This window comes from Staurois parvus, unplaced genomic scaffold (genome assembly GCF_062004578.1).
Source record: "Staurois parvus isolate SC_StPar_1 unplaced genomic scaffold, SC_StPar_1.0 ptg001287l, whole genome shotgun sequence".
Lineage (NCBI taxonomy): Eukaryota > Metazoa > Chordata > Amphibia > Anura > Ranidae > Staurois > Staurois parvus.
In genome coordinates this window covers 331,582-346,117 of record NW_028319083.1, presented here as the reverse complement: position 1 = coordinate 346,117, position 14,536 = coordinate 331,582, and the positions used below count along the sequence as shown (strand labels likewise).

Below are 14,536 nucleotides of genomic sequence, written 5' to 3'. Positions count from 1 at the left end.
TGATTTCTTTACCAAATATACACATATCACCAATTTGATTAATAAATACATTAATTATATACAAGAAATGTTTATATATATTTTAATACAAACTAATATACTGGTGATGAGTATTTCCTACACGCAATCAAAGAATAACCCACAATAAATTGCAGCTAGGTCAAGCACAATATATGTTATCACAGAGTAAATAACAAAACCTTGAACTTTCAGTGTTTAGCAAGTTGTTAGTTTTCAGTATATAATTTCCAATTCCTGTGACCGAAGAGAATTAGGAAAATATTCTAGATATAATACAACTGAAACATTTCAAATATGTTCTAAGAAACAATACAATTACAGTACACCAATATAGAGGAAAAAAATAAAAACTCTATTCCACGATCAAAACAACCCAATACAGCAATTTAGCACAGCACCAATCTTCCTATACACCATCCAATCTCAAGGGTTCAATCAGATCAATATATTGACGTAATCATTCAAGATCTATATATACATGCAGACTGACCATTTGAGCACTCGGGCACTGCCCGAGGGCCTGGGGTCAGTAGGGGGCCCCATGAAATGGCCCTGGTACCTTTTTTTTATAGGCTTTTTTGAGTGTGGGCAAGGACACAAGGGCCCCATGATCCCCTATTGCCCGGGGGCCCTATGAGTTGTCAGTCCACCCCTGTATATATATATCTACAGCACCATAAAATATATTAAAGTTCTACTAATGATTTTGAATGAATAAAAGTTTTGATACTTGGCCACAATATCTCACCACTCCCAGATATAGCGTTCTCTGAGATCTTTGGGTAGAGCAGCAGGTTGGTATAAATGTTATTTCCAATCAGCAGTTTTCTTGTCAGCTTTTCAAGTAAGTTTTTCATGGTTCTTTCCAAGTTTTTCTTTAAGGGTTTCTCCAAGCGTTTTCTCTTGAGCTTTTTGCAGTCCCCAGGGTTTTTTTCAAAAGTTCAGTTTTTTTTTTCTTTTTTCACAAAGAAGTCCCTTCCTTTCACTTTTCCTGCATATATATATATTGTAAAGATCCATTGTCTGTTAGATCCACCCATGGTACTTGACGATTAGACAGCCAAGAATGCTGTTTATTCTGGAGGTTCTTTACCTGTCCACTAGAGGCAGTCTTGTTCTGTGAAGATGTAATCACTTGGGTATGAGTAATCTCCAAGTTTATGTATGATCTTATTGATAAAATATATGTCTTGATGAAACAATAAAGTGTCTCTCATCGATATGCCTCTTGATAATGTCCATTTGTTTGAGTTGGTTCAAGTATGTGGACTATCCTTATTAGATGAGAATTATATGTTTATGGTTGTCCAATATTCTGAAAATGGTAGGTATTAAGAGAATATTTCCATAATTTGTCGTGGCATTTTATCAGATGATACTCATGCGTTACTTCAGTCCATCATATCAGATATCTCATATCTCTCCACACTCTGATGTAGGTACATATTGTTGCTAATCATTCGTTTTAATATCTCTGAAACAGTCGACCCAAATCACAATCCATACCATATGTCATTACCACTTGTTGATATTCGGTTAATTCTTTTTATGCTTTTGTAGTTGCAAAATTTATTAAATTGATTCCCATGGTCATAATATATATAGTATGAATATGTCAGCTGAGTATTTCACTGAAGTTAAGACCTTGTTTCCCAGAAAATGAATTGTATAGTTTCACAGTCTCTGTAAACACCTGAGGAGTGTATGAGTAGGGAGGTCTATTGTCTGTGTGCTCATTGGTAAACATTCAGTTGATGTCCCGGCAGAGATACCACCCTCTTAATAATAGGTGTCACTATTCCCAACATAGGCTAATCTCCTTTTCCTGAATGAACAATTGTAACCTCCATTTAAGGCTTTACTTGGAAATATTTCTCAAAATTCAGATATCAAGAGGCTGTGTTTTCACAATGACCATTTATGACTTTTTGGTCAACATCAGCCAGGTTGTAGGGTCAGGGCTGTGTGACTTCATTGTGTTCTTGACCACTTCCTGTCCCCTGTAGATGGGGGAGCCTACCAGGTACCAGAAAAATATTTTTATATATTTTTATATATTTTTTTAAATATGTTCTTTAGATTTTTTTTTAAACATATAAATAAGTCATTTTAACATATATTTTTACATATATTTGTAAATGCATTCCAAAAATGTAGATTACATGTATTTTTAAAGACATGCAGTATATTTGAAAATGTATTTAAAAAATATTTTTCAGATATTTTGTAATATATAAAAACTGTATGTTGAAATGAGAAATATATTTTTTTAAATATATATTTTTTTAAATATGTTCTTCAGATTTTTTTTTTAACATATAAAAAAGTAATTTTAACACATATTTTTACATATATTTGTAAATGCATTCCAAAAATGTAGATTACATGTATTATTAAAGACGTGCAGTATATTTGAAAATGTATTTAAAAAATATTTTTCAGATATTTTGTAATATATAAAAAGCGCATTTCAACATACAGTGTACATATATATATATATATATATATACTGTATGTTGAAATGAAAAATATTTTTTTAAATATATTTTTTTAAATACGTTGTTCAGATTTTTTTTTAACATATAAAAAAGTCATTTTAACATATATTTTACATACTGTATATTTGTAAATGCATTCCAAAAATGTAGATTACATGTATTTTTAAAGACATGCAGTATATTTGAAAATGCATTTAAAAAATATTTTTCAGATATTTTGTAATATATAAAAGGCACATTTCAACATACAGTATATATATATATATATATATATATATATATATATATATATATATATATACTGTATGTTGAAATGAAAAATATTTTGAAAATATATTTTTTTAAAATATGTTCTTCAGATTTTTTTTTAACACATACAAAAAGTAATCTTAACATATATTTTTACATATATTTGTAAATGCATTCCAAAAAATGTAGATTAAATGTATTTTTAAAGACATACAGTTTATTTGAAAATGTTATTTAAAAATTTATTTTTCATATATTCTGTAATATATAAAAAACGCATCTCAACCTACAGTGTGTGTGTATATATATATATATACCTCCTAGATTGTAAGTTCCAAGGATCAGGGCCCTCCTAACCCTCTTTTACTGTATGGAACTGTATTGTTGCTGTATTGTCTCCCGTTATATTGTAAAGTGCTGAGCAAACTGTTGGCGCTATATAAATCCTGTATAATAATAATAATATATAAATCCTGTATAATAATAATATATAAATCCTGTATAATAATAATATATAAATCCTGTATAATAATAATAATATATAACTCCTGTATAATAATAATCATAATAATATATAAATCCTGTATAATAATCATAATAATAATATATAAATCCTGTATAATAATATATAATTCCTGTATAATAATAATAATATATAAATCCTGTATAATAATAATAATAATAATATTTAAATCCTGTATAATAATAATAATAATAATATATATATTTTTAAATATATTGGATATGGCCAAAATTGTAGTATTTCAAATATAGGTCAATATATTTTGGAAGAATATTTTTAAAAATATATTTAAAATATATTTTTCTTCCATGTGGGTAGAGAGGCCCAGAGACACAGTGGTGATGCAATTGTGTCTAAAATAAGATATGCAATGAAAACAGGTTTTATATAACAATCTCATTAGCATGGTAATGATGGGGGGGGGGGGGGGAATGAGAACCAAGGAAGGGAAAATAAAAGCAGATTAAATGTCAGTTTTAATGAATTGGCTGTTCAGATCAATATTACCAAAACTTATTAAACTGGATACAGACATTAATTGTATTTGTTCCATTTCCAGTTGCATTGTGGGACACTTGGCGATCCCTGGCCGGTTAGCTCAGTTGGTTAGAGCGTGGTGCTAATAACGCCAAGGTCGCGGGTTCGATCCCCGTACGGGCCATGTGGTTTCTACTGTAAGCGAAGGAGTACTGCAGTAATCATCGCTGCTTTTGAAAAGATCTATTACTGATCTGGATATTGGTCCTACTGAATGAATTGTTAGCATGACTTGGCCTGATTGGTCACTATTGCATTCTCATTGAGTAGCAAATTACTGATGCCCCGTACGCAGTATAAGAAAATTGTCTGAAAATTTTTGTACGAGGATCGATCGTCGGATAATCGGATCGTTAGTACGCAGCTTTCGAGAGCCGATCACGACAATTCGTGCCACAATATCCGAAGGGACAAGAGCGAATATTTTTGTCATACGATACCAGATTGTACAATTTTTGTTTAACCTCCCTAGCGGTCTGATTGTGTCAGTATTTCTGTGCTCAATGCGGTACATTATTTTCAATGGAAATATGTTGGTTTTTTTTATTGTAGGCCTGTAATTTTTATAAATAACTCACTGAAATCTGTCCGAACAAGAGTCTAGTAAACATCCCGGGTATGATAAAACTTGAAACACGAAATCATAAATTATAATATAATAAATAATCATAAAAAATAATAATATAATAATCAATTTAATTCAATAATATAATCAAACCAAAAACACTGAAATTTGAAATATAGCGCCAAGTTCGCACATCACTGAGCAAAGTCGCAGAATCGTTTTCAGTGTCTGATGAGGAATTTCCCCCACGAATCATTATCACTCAATTCTGCAAGTGGTTCTAATTTACTATCGCTGTTCTCTAGCCGGTCTAAAACCGCTTTTCACCTAAAGGGACGCTTTTTGGACGCTTCTCAGTTTCATTTGGGTGCAGCGTTGCATGACCGTGCGAATGTCAGTTAACCTCCCTAGCGGTCTGATTATGTCCATATTTCTGTGCTCAAAGCGGTACATTTTTTTGCATGGAAATATGTAGTTTTTTTATTGTAGGCCTGTAATTTTTAGGAATAACTCACTGAAATCTGTCCGAACAAGAGTCTAGTAAACATTCTGGGTATGATAAAATTTGAAACACGAAATCATAAATTATAATTTAATAAATAATCATAAAAAATAATAATATAATAATAAATGTATTTCAATAATATAATCAAACCAAAAACACTGAAATGTGAAATAGAGCGCCAAGTTCGCACATCACTGAGCTCAGTCGCAGAATCGTTTTCAGTGTCTGATGAGGAATTTCCCCCACAAATCATTATCACCCAATTCTGCAAGTGGTTCTGATTTACTATCGCTGTTCTCTAGCCGGTCTAAAACCGCGTCTGACCTAAAGGGACGCTTTTTGGACGCCATGGACGTTTCTCAGTTTCCAGGCAGAAAGAACAGTAAAAATGCAGGCAGGGCGCCGGACAAAGCACTCGGGACAAAATGTATGTGAAATGGTTTGATACAGGAATGTTATACTATGTCAAATTAATTTCTAAGACAATGACAGTTTAAAAAATTTTTTAAATTTGCCGCCGTTCTGTCCCCCGTACATCCTGACGTCACAGGGACCAGAACACGGAAGCCGGATGCTGGCATCAGCCGGAGGAGATGGCCGGGGATGCTGGAGGGGGGACATCGCGGGAGCGCAGGACAAGGTAAGCGATCGAGGGATCCCAGAGCAACGCTGCAGTGTATTCCTGAGTGTAGCTCGAGGTTACCGCTTTTGGTACTGAAACTTTACCCCGAGCTACACTCGGGAATACCGCCAGGGGGGTTAAAATCAAATTTCGTCATAAATTTAGGCCAAAATGTATTCTGCTCCGTGTCTTTGTGAAAAAGAAAACTAATACGTGTAAATGAATTGGTTTACGTGAAAGACATAGCATATATATATATTGGGATTTTTTTTTTTTTACTAATGTCGACGATTAGTGACTTACAGCGGGACTGCGGCGGGCATTCTGACACTGGAGGGAACTGACTTGGTGTCACTGACATCCCCAGTGACACCAATACAGTGATCAGCACTGACACTGGACTAATGGCACTGGGCAGGAAGGGGTTAACATCTGGGGCAATCAAAGGGTTAACTGTGTGCTGTTTTACTATGGGGTCTGTGTGTGTGTGTTTCACTGTAAGCACACTGCTTTGTATGGCTCTGCTATGCTCCCTACCGGGAACTGCAAAATCGCGTATATATATACATGATTTTGTGCACACGTGCCGCCCTGTAGCAGTGTTTCTGTACAGGGCGGCACAGAAGCGGTTAAAGTGTTGCACATCCCCCCATGAAGCTTTGGCCTGAAACTGAAGCCCCTTTTCATGGCCCGGCTTAGCCAGCATACCCTCTATGGTCTCGATCAGCAGAAGACGCCGTGCCCAGGAACTATCCACCCGCCGCACCTTACTAGGACACGGTTCAGCAGGTCTGGGGACTCAGCAAGAGGGACAGCTGTGCGGTGAGTGAAGAATGGTCACATCTGAAGCAAGGAACACAGCGTAGGTCCTGAGGGACAAGACATAGAGATGGTCCAGTAATGCAGGCCATAGATGGGTCAAAAATCGGCCGATTGTTCGGCTGAAAATAAAATCGGCCGATTTTCGGATCGTTAGTGGGCTAAATGTTCGGCCATTTTTCGGTTATTTGGCAGATTTTTTTTATCGGTAAAGTTGGAAAAAAATCGGCCGATTTTGCCGATCGGCCGATTTTCGCAGCAATGATGGGCAAATCGGCCCATCTTTTACCAATAAAAAAATCTGCGCATGAGCCGTGACCTGCAAGAGGAAGACAAAAAGAAGAAGAAAAAAGAAGAAGAGGATGAAGAAGAAGAAGAAGAGGAAGAGGATGAAGAAGAAGGTGAGGAAGAAGGAGAAGGGGAAGAGAAGAAGAGGATGAAGAAGAAGAAGAGGATGGAGAAGAAGAAGGAGAAGAGGATGAAGAAGAAGAAGAAGAAGAAGAGGAAGAGGATGAAGAAGAGGGTGAGGAAGAAGGAGAAGGGGAAGAGAAGAAGAGGATGAAGAAGAAGAAGAGGATGGAGAAGAAGAAGGAGAAGAGGATGAAGAAGAAGAGGAAGAAGAGGAGGAAGAGGATGAAGAAGAGGATGAAGGAGAAGAGGAGGAGGAAGAAGAAGAAGAGGATGAAGAAGAGGATGAAGAAGAAGACGAAGAGGAAGAAGAAGGAGAAGAGGATGAAGAAGAAGAAGAGGATGAATAAGAAGAGGATGAAGTAGAAGAAGAAGAAGAGGATGAAGAAGAAGAAGAGGATGAAGAAGAAGAGGATGAAGAAGAGGATGAAGAAGCTGAAGAAGAGGATGAAGAAGAGGAAGAAGAAGAAGAGGATGCAGAAGAGGATGCAGAAGAGGATGAAGAAGAGGAAGAAGAAGAGGAAGAAGAAGAGGATGAAGAAGAAGAAGAGGAAGAAGAAGAGGAAGAAGAAGAAGAAGAAGAGGATGATGAATAAGAAGAGGATGAAGAAGATGAAGAAGAGGAAGCAGAAGAAGAGGATGAAGAAGAGGATGAAGAAGAGGAGGAAGAAGAAGAAGAAGATGATGAAGAAGAAGAGGATGAAGAAGATGATGAAGAAGAAGAGGATGAAGAAGAGGATGAAGAAGAAGAGGAAGAAGAAGAGGATGAAAAAGAAGAAGAAGAGGATGAAGAAGAAGAAGAGGATGAAGAAGAGGATGAAGAGGAAGATGAAGAAGAGGATGAAAAAGAAGAAGAGGATGAAGAAGAAGAGGAATTCCAGTCCGGCAAAAAGTGTCCCTGCAGAGAGCTCCACTATTTCTTTGACAGTTCTTTGACATTTATAGCGGTTGCAACAATGTATCTATTTGTTTCCGAATAAAAACATCTGTATCCGAAATGGATACAAATAGATACATTGTTGCAACCGCTATAAATGTCAAAGAACTGTCAAAGAAATAGCGGAGCTCTCTGCAGGGACACTTTTTGCCGGCTGTAGACGGGATGAAAATGGGCCGATTTTTTTTTACCGTTGCTGGTAACGTCGGCCGCTTGAACGACCGATTTTTTGTTTTTTTAAAAGAAAAATCGGCCGATTTTCGACCCGTCTATGGCCTGCATAAGTCTATGTTAAAGTGAACCTGTTCTCTTCACATGGAGGGAAAAAAAAACAACAGGTTCACTTTATTTCCAGCCCCACCAGCAGCACATTCCCCCACTGTGCCATTCAGAAGAAAGACAGCTCAGCGTAATCTCCAAGTCTCACCATTCAATGCTTACACAGGGTTACTACACCCACAACAGTACAATCAGTCTGTAGATGCAGGAAAGCATGCTTGTTATACTCCCTGTGGAACCTAAGGGGTTAATCCTCTGCATTGTGTAAAAAGGCCATTTGATCCTGTCTTCTCTGATCCTCCTCTTGTTCAAATGTCCACGTCTTATCTCCTGATAAGACAGACTGAACCCGTAGCCATTCTGTACATGCTCAGTTTGGTGTGTATTGTTAGACAGGTTTTTTTTTTTCTTGGGAGAGTGCATGTGATCAGCACGGGGCCAATCAGCAATGTCCAGAGGTCAAGGGTTCTGCATCCTTCTAAAGCAGAAAGAAAACTCCTCCTACAAGCTTTAACCAGTGCTCTGCTGAAGTCACAAGACTGCGCTAAATGCTGATGAGAAAAGGTATTTAGCAGTTTATATTTACTAAAATAATTGCACATTCCATGTTGTGTGTACTGTGGGAGACCAGATATAGTGAATGCAGGGTCTGGAGAGACCGGATTTAGTGAATGCACGGTCCATGGAGAGCAGATAAAGTGAATGCTGGGTCCGGCAAGACCAGATATAGTGAATGCAGGGTCCGGGGAGACCAGATATAGTGAATGCAGGGTCCGGGGAGACCAGATATAGTGAATGCAGGGTCCGGGGAGACCGGATATAGTGGATGCGGGGTCCGGGTAGACCAGATATAGTGGATGCGGGGTCCGGGGAGAGCAGATATAGTGAATGCGGGGTCCGGGGAGAGCAGATATAGTGAATGCGGGGTCCGGGGAGACCGGATATAATGAATGCAGGGTCCGGGGAGACCGGATATATTGAATGCAGGGTCCGGGGAGACCGGATATTGTGAATGCAGGGTCCGGGGAGACCTGATATTGTGAATGCAGGGTCTGGTGAGAGCGGATATAGTGAATGCAGGGTCCTGGGAGACCAGATATAGTGAATGCAGGGTCCGGGGACACCGGATATAGTGAATGCAGGGACCGGGGACACCGGATATAGTGAATGCAGGGTCCGGGGAGACCAGATATAGTGAATGCAGGGTCCGGGGACACCGGATATAGTGAATGCAGGGTCCAGGGACACCGGATATAGTGAATGCAGGGTCTGGGGAGAGCGGATATAATGAATGCGGGGTCCGGGGAGAGCGGATAGAGTGAATGCAGGGTCCGGGGAGAGCGGATATAGTGAATGCGGGGTCCGGGGAGACTGGATATAATGAATGCAGGGTCTGGGGAGACCAGATATAGTGAATGCAGGGTTCGGGGAGAGCGGATATAGTGAATGCCGGGTCCGGGGGAGACCAGATATAGTGAATGCAGGGTCCGGGGAGACCAGATATAGTGAATGCAGGGTCCAAGGAGACCAGATATAGTGAATGCAGGGTCCGGGGGAGACCAGATATAGTGAATGCGGGGTCCGGGGAGACCAGACATAGTGAATGCAGGGTCCGGGGAGACCAGATATAGTGAATGCAGGGTCCCGGGGAGACCAGATATAGTGAATGCAGGGTCCGGGGAGACCAGATATAGTGAATGCAGGGTCCAAAGGGTGTTCTGCTTTGGTGTATCTGGTTGTCATACATTGATTCGCCATGAGATGGCAGCATTGCATCATTTATTTCCCTTAATTTATTAAATGGTTTTCTTTTTTTCCCAGAACAGACTTTGATTTGGTAAGGTGTGTTCATGTACATTACACATTTTTTTTAAATTTCTTGTTTGTTTTTGGGAATAAAAATAAGGAATTGCATTTTACTGTAAATTTTTTAAAACACAAAGTTTATGCAATTTGCACATGCCCATATATTTACCTTGAAATATAATGAGCAAAGTCTACCTCTCCCCCCCCCAAAAAAAAAAATTAATAAAAATTAAAAAAAATTGTAGAAAATATTAAATCAACAAAACATGAAACTGCAGAACTTCTTTTAATTTACAAAAATAAGTGCCATAAGATGCCACCAACACCAATATTAACCACTTGTCCTCCAGAGGATTTCCCCCCTTCCTGACCAGGGCTTTTTTTTTTTTGCGTTACGGCGCTATGTTACTTTAACTGACAATTGCGCGGTCATGCAATGCTACACCCAAATGAAATTTGTCTTTTTTTCCCACAAATTCGGTGGTATTTGATGGCCTCTGCATTTTTAATTTTTTTGTGCTATAAATAAAAGAATACCGACAATTAAAAAAAAACAAAACTATATTTTTGACTTTTTGCTATTAAACATGTCCAGTGCAAAAATTTAAAAATCACATTTCCTCATAAATTTAGGTCAAAATGTATTCTGCTCTATGTCTTTGTTGTTTTTTATATTAGTAATGGTGGCAATCAGCGACTTATAGCGGGACTGCGGTGGGCATTCTGACACTGGGTGGGGGGGAACTGACTAACTGCCGCTGACATCCCCAGTGACACCAATACAGTGATCAGTGCTAATAAAAAGCACTGACAGTGCACTAATGGTATTGGGCAGGAAGGGGTTAACATGAGGGGTGGTCAAAGGGTTAACTGTGTGCTGTTTTGCTACGTGTGCTGTGTGCTGTGCTTTCCACTGTAAGCACACTGCTTTGTATTGGTCTGCCATGCAGAGCCATACAAAGCAGTGTGCAGGAGCTGACAGGGGAGAGAACTGTGTTGTTTATATACAGGTCTCTCCCCTGTTGAAGATACTCGATGATCACCGTTTTTGGCAAGTAATCACTGGCTGGGACCCGGTGATTGATATCCGAGGCCGCGAATGGTGGCGCGGGTAGGGTGCGCACGCCTCCTACCCAGAAATACAAAATCACATTTATATATGTGATTTTGCGCACCCGTGCCGCCCTGTAGCAGTATTTCTACTATAGGGCAGCGCGGAAGCGGTTAATGGGGCTATCAAAGGGTTAACTGTGTATTTTACCGTGTAGACATGCTGCTTTGTATTGCTCTGCTATGCTATACAGAGCAATATAAAGCAGCCTGTTGGTGGTGACGGGGGAGAGATCTGTGTTGTTTACATACAGACCTCTCCCCTGTCAGCTCCTCCGATGATCACCGAGTCCCAGCCGAGAACCGTTGGCCGGGACCCGGTGATTGACATACCGGCGAGCCAATAGCGGTGCGGGTAGGGACCGTGCCTGAATACAAAATCACGTATATATGCGTGATTTTGCACATCCCTGTGCCCTGTAGAAGTACTTCTGCTATAGGGCAGTTGGAAAGTGGTTAAATGGTTATGAATGGCACTAAGTTATTGGGGGAGTCCCAAGACTCCCACCAAGCACCAATGAATCTGTAGCCCTTCCCTAAACTGCAGACAATAAACTGCAAGGGCCTGGTGATGAGGTGACCAAGTCATCAAGCCAGTGGAGTGCCCTTGTTCTCTGCCTGTATGGGTTCACATGCCTTCTTTGTTGGTAAATTTCTTTATGCAATATACCAACAAAGACAGTAATTGGTAAATGGGTGCAACTACCATCAGCCATTGCAGCTGACGGCTTGTAGTTCTGAATGAACTACCAGGACGCTGGTGAGTGCTTTAGTAGTTTATTGCTTCTTCCTGTCCTTGTGTAACTGCCTTCCCATACGAGGTACGGGCAGACAGCTGACAGTCTCCAGGAGCCTGAGATTGCACCCACAATCTGCTGTTCACAGGTGCAATGCTTTACAGACTCCTATTTAAAAAATTAAAAATTTTTAACCTGCAAAAATATGTATATTTACAATTAAAAAAAAAAAAAAAAGAAAGATGAATTTATCTTTTTGAAACGTCTTATATTTGCCAAAATGTATTTAAATAAATAAAACAAAAAAAGAAGACCAAGCACCAGGGCGCTGTGGCTTAGTTGGTTAAAGCGCCTGTCTAGTAAACAGGAGATCCTGAGTTCGAATCTCAGCAGTGCCTTTGCTGGTTAGAAATTTTTTTTTTTCTTTTGTAGAAGGGATTCATTATTCAGTAGGTTTGAGCGCTTGACCTACAGAAGATTTTACCTCCTTAATGACCAGGGTATTTTTTGCAATTCAGCACTGTGCTACTTAACGACTTGCCGACCGCAGATAGCCGAATGACAGCTTCACTGCGGCCGGCCAGTTCTGGGAGGGTGTCATGTGATGTCCTCCCAGAACGCTCCCTCCTGCACGCCCTCGGGGGCGCACAACCGGTGATCGCTGTGATCACTGTGTCCTACGGACACAGCTGACCACGTGGTGTAATATAAGGCCAATCACAGTGCCACCCACCTGTGCCACCCACCTGTGCCCAGCAGTGCCACCCATCAGTGCCACCCATCATGCCGCCCATCAGTGCCCAGCAGTGCCGCCAGTCAGTGCCCAGAGGTGTCGCCAGTCAGTGCCCAGCAGTGCCGCCAGTCAGTGCCATCAGTCGGTGCCACCCATCAGTGCCGCCTATCAGTGCCCATCAGTACTGCCTATCAGTGCTCATCATTGTTGCATATCAGTGCCAGCTCATCAGTGCCGCCTATCAGTGCCCATCAGTGCCACCCATCAGTGCCCATCAGTGCCGCCAGTCAGTGCCCAGAGGTGTCGCCAGTCAGTCCCCAGCAGTGCCGTCAGTCAGTGCCACCCATCAGTGCCGCCTATCAGTGCCCATCAGTACCGCCTATCAGTGCTCATCATTGTTGCATATTAGTGCCAGCTCATCAGTGCCGCCTATTAGTGCCTATCATTGTTGCATATCAGTGCCAGCTCATCAGTGCTGCCTATCAGTGCCCATCAGTGCTGCCTATCAATGCCCATCAGTGCCGCCTATTAGTGCCTATCATTGTTGCATATCAGTGCCAGCTCATCAGTGCTGCCTATCAGTGCCCATCAGTGCTGCCTATCAGTGCAGCCTCATCAATGCACATAAGTGAGGGAGAAAAATTACCTGTTTGCAAAAGTTTATAATAGAAACAAAGAAAATAATTTTTTTTTCAAAATGTGTGCTTTTTTTTGTTTATAGCGCAAATAATAAAACACCCAGCAGTGAGTACATACCACCAAAAGAAAGCTCTATTTGTGTGAAATAATGAAAATTTCATATGGGTACAGTGTTGCATGACCGTGCAATTGTCACTCAAAGTGCAACAGCGCTGAAAGCTGAAAATTGGCCTGGGCAGGAATGGGGTTTAAGTGCCTGGAAGGCAAGGGGTTAAACTGGCTATTGCCTGATCATGCAACACTGTACCCAAATAAAACTTAAGTTATTTTTGTTAACACAAAAAAAGCTTTCTTGGTGGTATTTAATCACGCTGAGTTTTTCATTTTTTGCTATATAAAGGAAAAAATACTAATAATTAAAAAAAACGTTTTTTTTAGTTTCTGTTCTAAAATTTAGCAAATAAACATAGCACCCTCCTAGTCAGCTAGGGGGAGCTAAAGATTCAATTCTTAGTGAAGAGGGCTGAGTAGCAGCCTGGGTGTAATAGCTAGCAGGGATCAAATTTGGGTCACAGCTGAGAGGCCCTGCAGACTCATTCTCTGAGACTTCCCCCTGCACTAGAACTTTGGAGAACGTTCTAGAAGCAGTGGGTGGAGATAGGGAATGGCTTGTCTGCACTCCCAAGGGATCCTGGCCAATCCCCAAAAGGAGGCTTGGCAAGGGGCCAGGACAGCCCTTAACAGTGACCAAGCCTGCTCAGCAGCAGCATAGTTCGGGTGGAAGATGGAGAAGTGAGGCTGGAGAGCAGTAGCATGGGAGGGGGCCCAGATGGAGAGGGACTAACCTACAGGCAGAGGATCTTGGAAGGAGGAAAGCTTGAGACTTCACTGGTCCCCAGAGCGAGGACCACCTAAGCAGCAGGGAAGGAGCTGCCTAGCAGAAGGCCAGGGAGCAGCCACTGACCCAGCAGCAGCATAGGAGATGGACTGAGTGAGTAGACCTGCACCACCTGGGCCAGTAAGGGGAAAGAGGCACTCTAGTTTTCATCTGGGACTGTTTCACACTTCAGTGGCAGGTCACTGGATCCCCTACCCAGAGATTCCTTCAGACATCTGAATAGAGGAGCATTATCTGGGGTCTGGGGTGGTACACCAGGAGAGGCTGGAGAGCTCTCCAAGAAGAGGATTTTTGTCTGAAAGGACTTGTACATAGTTCCAGGAAGTTGTCCTCAGTTGCAGTTCCCTTGGGCATCCCAAAACCCTCCTACCCCATCCAAGTAAAAAATTAAAAACAAAACAAGCTCAAGGATTGGTTACTGTCTCCTGGATGCAAGTCTGTGAGGAATGCTCGTTGCCTGGCAGTGCAGGACTATAGGGGGACCAAATCTCTAGCGACTTCTAAGGGGGGGGGTGCTACACAAATAGTCTTTCTTCATAAATTTACTCCAAAATGTATTCTGCTACATTTCTTTGGTAACCAAAAGCAGTGTATATTATTTAGTCTGTGTGTTATAGAGTCTACAAACTATGGTGTATATATCTGAAAAT

At 40.7% G+C, this 14,536-nt stretch overlaps 2 non-coding genes across 2 annotated transcripts; both read left to right on the top strand.

The window, feature by feature from the left end:
• Positions 1–3,878: 3,878 nt before the first annotated feature.
• On the top strand, positions 3,879–3,952 carry TRNAI-AAU (transfer RNA isoleucine (anticodon AAU)). The gene has a single exon. It is a non-coding gene; the product is annotated as a tRNA-Ile (tRNA).
• A 7,988-nt stretch (positions 3,953–11,940) lies between these two features.
• TRNAT-AGU (transfer RNA threonine (anticodon AGU)) lies at positions 11,941–12,014 on the top strand. The gene has a single exon. It is a non-coding gene; the product is annotated as a tRNA-Thr (tRNA).
• Positions 12,015–14,536: the final 2,522 nt, after the last annotated feature.